The sequence below is a fragment of the Rhinolophus sinicus genome, linkage group LG05 (genome assembly GCF_036562045.2).
Source record: "Rhinolophus sinicus isolate RSC01 linkage group LG05, ASM3656204v1, whole genome shotgun sequence".
In the NCBI taxonomy this organism is placed as follows: Eukaryota; Metazoa; Chordata; class Mammalia; order Chiroptera; family Rhinolophidae; genus Rhinolophus; species Rhinolophus sinicus.
The window spans coordinates 85,059,169-85,068,074 of record NC_133755.1 but is presented as its reverse complement, the minus strand read 5'-3'; the positions used below and the strand labels follow the sequence as shown (position 1 = coordinate 85,068,074).

General features: G+C 46.5%; 1 long non-coding RNA gene across 1 annotated transcript; it reads right to left on the bottom strand.

Moving 5' to 3' along the window:
- Positions 1–368: 368 nt before the first annotated feature.
- On the bottom strand, positions 369–8,690 carry LOC141571640 (uncharacterized). Its single transcript, XR_012496569.1, has 3 exons — positions 8,542–8,690; positions 7,893–7,979; positions 369–1,536 (listed from the first exon to the last, which is right to left on the bottom strand). It is a non-coding gene; the product is annotated as an uncharacterized LOC141571640 (long non-coding RNA).
- Between the last annotated feature and the right edge of the window lie 216 nt (positions 8,691–8,906).

The window sequence follows — 8,906 nt, the reverse complement described above, 5'->3', positions numbered from 1 at the left end:
GCACCGTAGGCAACAGCAAGAGGCAATTCCTATAATAATGAATAAGAGAACTATGAGAAAGGCTTCTTTAAGTCCTGTTAAGCTAGGAAGGCAGGAAGTAAGGAAGGATAGATCTAAGCCAAAGAATCCTGTCTGTTGTTTAATATTGGAAACTATGTTATGAATTTGCTGTACCTTATCTTCTATTAAATGAGAATTATCAGAAAGATTGAAGCAGCATAATCCTTTAAAGTTTTCACATCCTTGATTGTGTTTGAGGAGGAGGTGGTCTATGGCAGCTCGGTTCTCAAGAACTGCTTCTCTGACTTGTCCCAACTCTTGGCCCATGGCATGTATAACCTGTGAAGTGGTATTCGGGGCCTTTGCCATTGAACAAATAATGTGGCTGATCTCTACATTTAAGGCTATGGGCATAGCAGGTACTACAAAGAGAGATAAAGAAATATATTCAACTGGACTAAATAAATGTATATCACTGTCACAGCTGGAATCTAGAGCGAGTTCTCTGTGATGTCTAACCTGATGAGGCTTTTGGGGTAAGAAGACAGTTAATCTTCCAAGAGAGCAGGGTCCCCCGGTGCTGTAAGCTGGAACATAGGAGTAAGCCATCTTCCCATAGAGAAGAAACATTTCAGCAGGTGGTTTAACATGTGCATTGGCATAAATTATAACAGTGATGGAGCTGCAGTTAAGGCCATCATCGGTCGAAATATCAACACGATGGTTGGGGCAGCCGGTGAAAATAACACATTGATCAGCCGGAGTTACAGTTCTAACCTGTATAGAGAATATGCCCATGTCTTTTTGGATGGTAGTGGGACCCCAATTGTAGATATCGGAGTAGGATACAGCCTTATCGATGTATTGAAGGGTGGTATAATTCTTTATATAACTTAAAGGGGTGCAGACTCTAACTAGGCAGGAGGTAAAGGTTTGTTCAACATAATTTCCTCATTTAAGGCAGAAGTCTGACACATTTATTGCATGTTTGGCTAAGTAAATCCATTTTCATTTCTTTGGAATGATACGAGGTCCTCAGGAGCCCCATGTTGAAGCATTATAGAAAGGAGTAACACTTGATAAAACATTATGTAGAAATTGTTATTGGTATCTTAGATGTCACAAAGTTTCAAAAGACTAATTAAAATATAGCATGCAAAAATAACACAAAATATTTCTAAGCTCAGCCCTGCCCAAGGCAAGTAATGACAGGAAGAAGAGGCTGAATCTAGGACAATACACGTGAGAGATGCAGCAAAGAGAATGAAAGCAGCAGTAAGAATAAAGCCCCCTAATATGGTCTTTTTGAAACTAGACTCTATTATCTGAGTACTTATCTGTACGGTGTAGAAGAAGTTTTACGTCCTCTAGTGGTTGAATGGAAGATGTAGGACCTTTGTCTTTTTCTTCTGTTTGTGTGGGTGCACTTGTACAGGGCTTGACTAGAGAGTGGTCAGGAGTCAAATTCTGGGATTTTTACTGCTGTGGGAGTAGAAAGAATCACAGTGTAGGGTCCTTTCCACACTGGATCTAGCACTGAAGCTAGAGAAGGAAGAAATTTGATAAGAACTTCATCTCCTGGGTTAAATAGGGGTTTTTGATCCGCTTGAGGTTGAGCTTCTGATAATTGTTGGATGGCTTGTTGGAACTGTGCTAAAGAAGTAATATGTTGGGTTAGTTCTATAGTCTCATGACCAGTTAGGAGGTCATTGGTTAGGAAAGGCCTACCATACAACATTTCAAAAGGGCTTAGGCCACACTTAGTTGGAGTATTTCGAATACGGAGGAGAGCTACAGGGAGTAAAGCTGTCCAATTTGGGCTAGTTTCTTATGATAATTTTCCAAGACATCTTTTGATAATGTCATTGGTCTTTTCTACCTTATGTGAGGATTGTGGCCTCCAAGCACAATGGACATGGTAGTCTATTCCCAGGGCTGTGGATACATCCTCGGTGACTGAAGATTTGAAAGAAGGCCCACCGTCGCTTTGAAGAGACTTGGGGAGGCCAAATCTAGGTATAATTTCCATAATTAGGGACTACTTTACTTACTGTTATTGCCTTTTCTGTTCTACAAGGAAAGGTCCCAAGTGTGTGTGTGTGTGTGTGTACCCATACTAGGATGTACTTGTTGGCCTTGGGCGGGGGGATGATGGAGAAGTCTAAATGCCATCCCTCTCCTGGGCATTTGCCTTGTCTTTGCCCCCCTATGGGTGTCTGAGGATGTTATAGATTATTATTCTTATGGCAGACTTCACAGGATGTGAGAATGTGCCATGTTCTTTTTTTTTTTTTTTGAATTTTTTTTTTTTTTTTTTTGTTTGTTGTTTTCCCTTCCTAAGTGGAAGGTGGGGTGGAGAGTTTTTTTTTTTTTTTTGATTTGGGGGGGGGGGGGTATGTAAACCACCCCCTCCCCAACCCACCACCCATGGAGGATATAGTGTGTCCCCCCCTTTTCTTGTTTCTTTTGAGTATATTGGGGTTTGGGGGGGGTTATGGACCCATCCCATCCATCAGGAGTTAGTGTAGTTAGTAGAGTTAGTTTGTTTTTTTTTTTTTTTTTTTTGTTTGCTCTGCTACTTACCTTCTTCAATCTCATCATCACTTTTTTTTTTCCTGCTATTTCTTTAGGAAAAAGTACTGCCTGTAGCAGTCGGTTGATCTCCTGGTGATATTTGATAGGAGACCCGTTGGCAGTTAGGAAGCTTCTTTCTTTCCAAATGCGTCCATGGACATGTAACACCAAAAAGGCATATTTTGAATCAGTATATATATTGGCTCTTTTTCCTTTGCTCAGCTCTAGTGCTCAAGTAAGAGCCATAAGCTCAGCCAGTTGTGCGCTGGCTCCAGAAGGAAGGTTTGCATGTTCTAAGATATTATGTAAAGTAACAACAGCATAACCAGCCTTTCGTACGCCACTTTCTACAAAAGAGCTCCCATCAGTGAAAAGTGTCCAATCTGGATTGTGTAGGGGTGTGTCTTGTAGGTCTGGTCTAGCAGCATAGGTTTGTAGTAAAACTTGCTGGCAGTTATATATCAGCTCTTTTCCCACCTCGGGGAGGAATATGGCTGGATTGAGAGAACAGGACCGTATTTGAGTTACAGGACCTTCTAATAAAAGAGCTTGAATGCGTAAGAGGAGGCTATCTATGAGCCAGTGACTAAAGTCCTTGAATGTGATGGGGGGCAAAGACATTTAAGTCTTGTCCCATTGTGAGCTTGGTGGCTTCAGGAACTAGAAGGACAGCCGCAGCTATGTCCCGGAGGCAAGCCAGCCAGCCGCGTGCTACAAGGTCTAGTTCTTTACTTAAATAGCCTACTGGTTGCTGTGAGGGTCCTCTGGGTTGCGTTAGGACTCCTAAAGCCATTCCCTTTCTTTCTGTTATATATAAATGAAAGGATTTTCCTGTAGGAAAGCTTAAGGCTGGGGCACTTAACAGTGCTTGTTTTAAAAGGCTAAAAATTTGTTCTGCTTCTGAGCTCCAAAGTAGCAGATGAGTATTTGCAGTTTGAGTGTCTTTAATTAGTTGGTAAAGGAGACAGGCCATTTCTCTGTATCCTGGGATCCATAGACGGCAGTAGCCGGTAATGTCTAGGGAGCCCCTTAATTGTTTCAGGGTCTTAGGTAGGGGATACGTGAAGATGGGATGAATTCTATCCTCCCCTAGGGCCCTAGTCCCTTCAGAGATAATTAGCCCAAGGTATTTGACAGAAGTCTGACACATTTGGGCCTTGGCCTTGGAAACCTTGTAACCCTTAGAGGCTAGAAAATTTAAAAGGGCAGTAGTGCCTTGGCTGATGAGGTCTTCAGATGGAGCACACAATGAAAGATCATCGTATTGTAAAAGAGTACAACTGTTATAGGCAAAATCTGCTAAGTCCTTAGAGAGGGCCTGCCCAAAGAGGTGTGGGCTATCTCTAAACCCCTGAGGGAGGACCGTCCAGTGAGTTGTGAAATCTGGCTTTCAGGGTCCTCAAAGGCAAAGAGATATTGTGAGTCAGGGTGCACGGGTATAAAGAAAAAGGCATCTTTTCAATCTAATACCGTGAACCATCTGGCATTTTCAGGTATCTGGGTTAGGAATGTGTATGAACAATAGGGTGTATAGGAAAAACTGCCTTGTTGATGGCCCGGAGGTCTTGAACTCCATTCTCTCCATTCTCCATTTGGGGTTTGGGAACCCCTAAGACGGGGGCATTGCAGGGCTGTCGCATTCTCTGAGGAGCCCTTGTCCTTTGAGACTGCTAATAATAGGGATTAGTCCTTTCCATGCCTCAGGTTTCAGAGGGCACTGTTTCCAGCAAGGAAATAAAGTGGGGTCTTTAAGGTGAATATGGACGGGAGCAGCCGTTAAGGTGCGACCAGTTGTCCCTTGTGACGCCCAAACATCAGAGTTGGTGTTGGTTTCTACTACTGGGAGGCAGCTAGGAATACTTCCAGGGGCAAGGAGATCAGTAGTTCCCATCGCTGTCATAATGTCTCTTCCTAATAGTGGAGTAGGGCTTTCTGGCATGATTAAGATGAATGGGAGACCATTAGGTCACCCCATATGCAGCCTAAGGGCTGGGGAAAATATTTAGTAATTGGCTTGCCCATGACTCTGCGGATGGTAACATGTCGATTGGAGAGGGCTCCTGGGTTGGAGAGGAGGACAGAGAATGTGGATACCATGTCTAGAAGAACATCAATAGGCTTTCCTTCTACTGCTAGGGTTACCCGGGGATTGGGGGTCCCAATGGTTAGATGGATGAGGGAGCCACTGGTAGAGGTCCCGGGCCCCTTCAGTCCCACATGGGAGTCTGACTGAGTGAAACTGGCCTTGGGGATGGAGGCCTCCAGGGACAGTCTGACTCCCCATGATCCCCTTCACAGATGGGACAAGGCCGCAGAGGTCTCCGAGTCGGCCCTGGTTGCCGTGGCATTCCTTTCGCCAGTGACCGGACTGTCCACATTGGTGGTAGTTGGGCCTTCCCTTTCCCCGGGTACCCTGTAAGGCAGCCACTAGCACTTCTGTCTTTTTTCTTATTCTCCTCTCTGTGTCCTGGGCTTCTTCTTGGTCCCGATTGTAAAAGATGGTGTTGGCCACCTTGCGTAACTGGTCCAAGGTGCCTTCGGGACCAATAGCCAATTTTTGTAATTTTCTGTGGATATCTGGGGCAGCCTGAGTTACAAATTTGTCTTTAAAAAAAGAATTTCCCCTGCGGGGGTGTCTGGCCCTATTGGAGTATGTTTAATTAAGGCCTCCCTGAGCCTTTCTAAAAAGGCTGAGGGATTTTCTTCTGAATTCTGGCTAATAGTAGATAGCTTTGAATAATTGATGGTTTTGACCCTTGTTCTCCTCAGTCCCTCTAAAATGCACACCAGAAAGTGTCTTCTCTGCCAATGTCCCATGGCTGTATCAGGACCCCACAGTGCGTCATCAGTGGGTACTGCCTGTTCCCTGTAAGGAAGGGTTCCTGAGTGGAATCCCATCTGCCTGGTCCTCATGAGAGGCTAGGAACTGATCTCCAAACTTTTCGGCAGCTTGCAAGGCTGCTTGTCTTTCAGAACTGATGAGAGTTTGATTCAGGATTAACATAACATCTCTCCAAGAGAGCTCAAAGACTGGGTTAAATTTTGGAAAGCGTCTATGTATTGTCAGGGTCATCTGAGAACTTCCCTAGATCTCCCTTTATTTGTCTGAGATCTTGTAAGGAAAAAGGGACTTGAACCCTGGCAGGCCCCAATTCTCCTCCTGCCATCTCTTGTAAGGAAAGGAGATTTACTCTATACTGGGGACACTTCTGTATAGGAGGTCCTGGATATGGAGGACAATTAGAAGGAGCTGGGGCAGGAACTGGCTCCAGAGGAAGAGCAGGATATAAAGTTTTGGGACAATCCCTTGACTGGATGTTTGTTGAAGGGATCTCCTCAGAAGAGGAGGGTCCTGCTGGAGGTTCCTTTGGAGGAGTCCCCTTAGAAGGGGTCTCTTTAGGAGGAGGGAGGCAAGAGATCACAGCCAGAAAGCTGGGTCAACTCTACTTTCTTACAGAGATTTGGGTTGTCCCTCAGGACAATAAAAGACTGAACATAGGGAACTTCTGACCATTTGCCCTCCTGTCTGCAATACAGGTCTAGCTGCATGACAGTATGGTAATTAATACTTCCCTCTGAAGGCCAAGTCTCCCCATCTTCCAACGAGTATTTAGGCCAAACTCTGAACAAAAGAAAACCAGGCGCCACTTCTTCAAAGTCTGAGGGTCAAATTTGTCCCAATGTTTCAAGATGCAATTCAGGGGGCTGAAGGTGCGTGAGGAGGAAAGGAGGAAGAACAGAAAGGTGTCCCTTTGCAGGTCATCTCCCACAATTTGTTCTAGGGTGTCTCCCAGAAACATAGGCCACAGACACCACGCGACTGGTTCCGAGGTGGGTGGGGAGACACGGCGTGCCAGGATTATTTGCGCTTACCTGTGTGGCCTGGCCCGTGCCTCCAGTGGGCGCCTACCCAAATCTGTGTGTGTGTGTGTGTGTGTGTGTGTGTGTGTGTGTGTGTGTGTCCCCGCCTGAATGTCTGGAACTGGCCCACAGGCCAATAAAGGCTGTGGCAAAAAATGAGGCACTTTAAGGTAGAGGGATGTATGCCCCGACTCTGGGCATCCCACAGATTGATGGCACAATTAATATAATAGTGGCCTTTTAAATAAAGATGTTTAAGCAGGGAGTATATACTCCAGGCTTGTAAAGAAGGCATGTGGTCTGGGCTGAAAGGTGAGGGGGGAAGTATTGATTCTCAATAGGTAAGCAGGGGTAAAAAGAGGAAACGGAAGCCCCAAAAGGCTTCAGATAAATTTTCCTCCTTAAGGTAAAGTGAGTCTGGAATATATCGCCCTTCCCTGGGAATTTTGTCAGATGGCTGACAAAAGCAGAGGTGTAAGAGGAAAGTGGTGAGGTATTCGGGACTCCATCGGTGGAGCCCCCGATGAGTCTTGGCTGCCAGACAATTATTGAAGAATCGACAACAGGTGGAGAGAGCATGAAAACAACAGAGAGATTTGGGGTGGAGATCAGGACACTTCCACCTGCGCTTTAAAGCTTGGAGGAGATCCCAAGAGGATGGTATGAGAGGGAATGCTAAATGCCAGTAAATCTTATCCTGGGTGAAAAGAGATGTCTTATAGAGGCAGAGGTTCATGATGTTACCTTAAGATGTCTGGAGGTTGGCAGGGAGTGTTACGGAGGTCTCGCAGGGCAGAGACCCCGGACCAGTGTTTCAAAATCTGAGGAGAGACAGTAACAGGATGAAAGAACAGCAGAGACAAGGAGTCATATGCTGGCACCCTTACAGGCAGTCGGGCTGGGAAGGGACCAGAGGGACCTTTGGGACCCACTGTAGAGTAGCTATGGCCAAGGTCCCTCACTTATCCGCAAAGGCCTACAGTCCTGGCCACACTCCAGTATGCAGTCTCCTCATGGAAAGGAAAAAGGCAGTAGAAGGATATAAGAAAATAGCAGCGAGGGGGAGGGAAGCCTCCAAACGGCACCCTTACGGACAGTCGGGCTGGGGGAAGACCCAGGGAGCTTTTGGGACACACCGCGGAGTAGCCACGTCAGAGCCCTGCAATTGCTGCCAAGCGCCTTTCACCTCAACTGTGCGCCATCTTTGGGCTTTACTCCACCCGAGAGAGAAAGCAAGAGAAAAGGCAGTTGGACTAAGGCTGACATTCCTCTGGCTCAGTGCTGGAGGGGATCAACCAGAGCCCTTCTGCCAAGGCTTTATCTCTGTGGCTCAAGGTCGGCAGCCGCGCTAGTTGCTTTTAAATGGCTGACGGAGGCCCAATATTTGTGTGACAGGAGAGACAAAAAACGATGAAGGCCCGTCAGTGGGCAAGTAGAAAGGTACAGATAATATTTACCTCTCCTTCCATCCCGGATGAGACCCCAAAATGATATAGGATCTGTCGGCAATTTCTGGGTGTAGGCCCGGATTGTGTCTTGTGAAGCTGAAGAATGGACACGCGGACCAGGGAAGGCAAGGAGTTGTAAAGAAAGATAGTTTATTAGAGGCAGGAGAAGAGGTTGCAGCTCCCGAGTGGGAGGGGGTACCCGAAACTGGGAAGCCCACTAGCTAAGGCAAAAGCCTTTTACTTTTATACCTTCCCTTCCTGCTTGGGGAAGGGGGCTGGAGGCTCCTAACGGAATGCATCTATTAGGTTTGTCCTGTTTGCCCATGCTGAAGGGATTCACGAAATAACCTATTCCTGTCTACTAGATCTGCTCCTTCGTTTGGCCAAAAGGGATTTGAGATAATTCATTAACCTCAAGGTGTATTCTCATATTGTTGTCCTGGAGTGAAGGAGACATTCCAGAACCTGGAGTTTCAGGATATGGCTGCTTTTTGTTTATTCCACGAGGGACTCCCTTGTCTACCTAGCAACATGCTAACTAACCTGTCTCAACAGGACCTCCAGCGCTGCCAGAGCTGCTCCACACCCAGGGAGCTGGTAACAAGACCATGGATACATGAGTCGCTGCAAATCCTTGTGACCACTGGAGCCCACTCACCTGCCAATGCCATTGCAGAGGGGTTGGCCTCTGGCTCCCTGCCACTTGTTAGATCTCATGGTGATGCCTCTTGTTGGCAAAACTTAGACTGCAGCCAGAATGCCAGCAGCACAGGACTCTGGGAAATGTCACCTTTATCTTTCTAGCTCCTGGGATACAGAGGGAACAGAGAAGGGGATGGATACAGATGCCAAGTGCCTACAGATAATGTCCAGCTATCCTCCACCCCCACCCCCTGGAACTTATTTGAACTTTAGCTGGGCCTATAGTCCCAGCCTGTTTTAGTCCCACCCTGGCCTGTGGTCACTACCCAGATTCCTGCCCCAAACTTGGCCTCTGCTTGGTTGCCCCCACAGTCCTCTGTC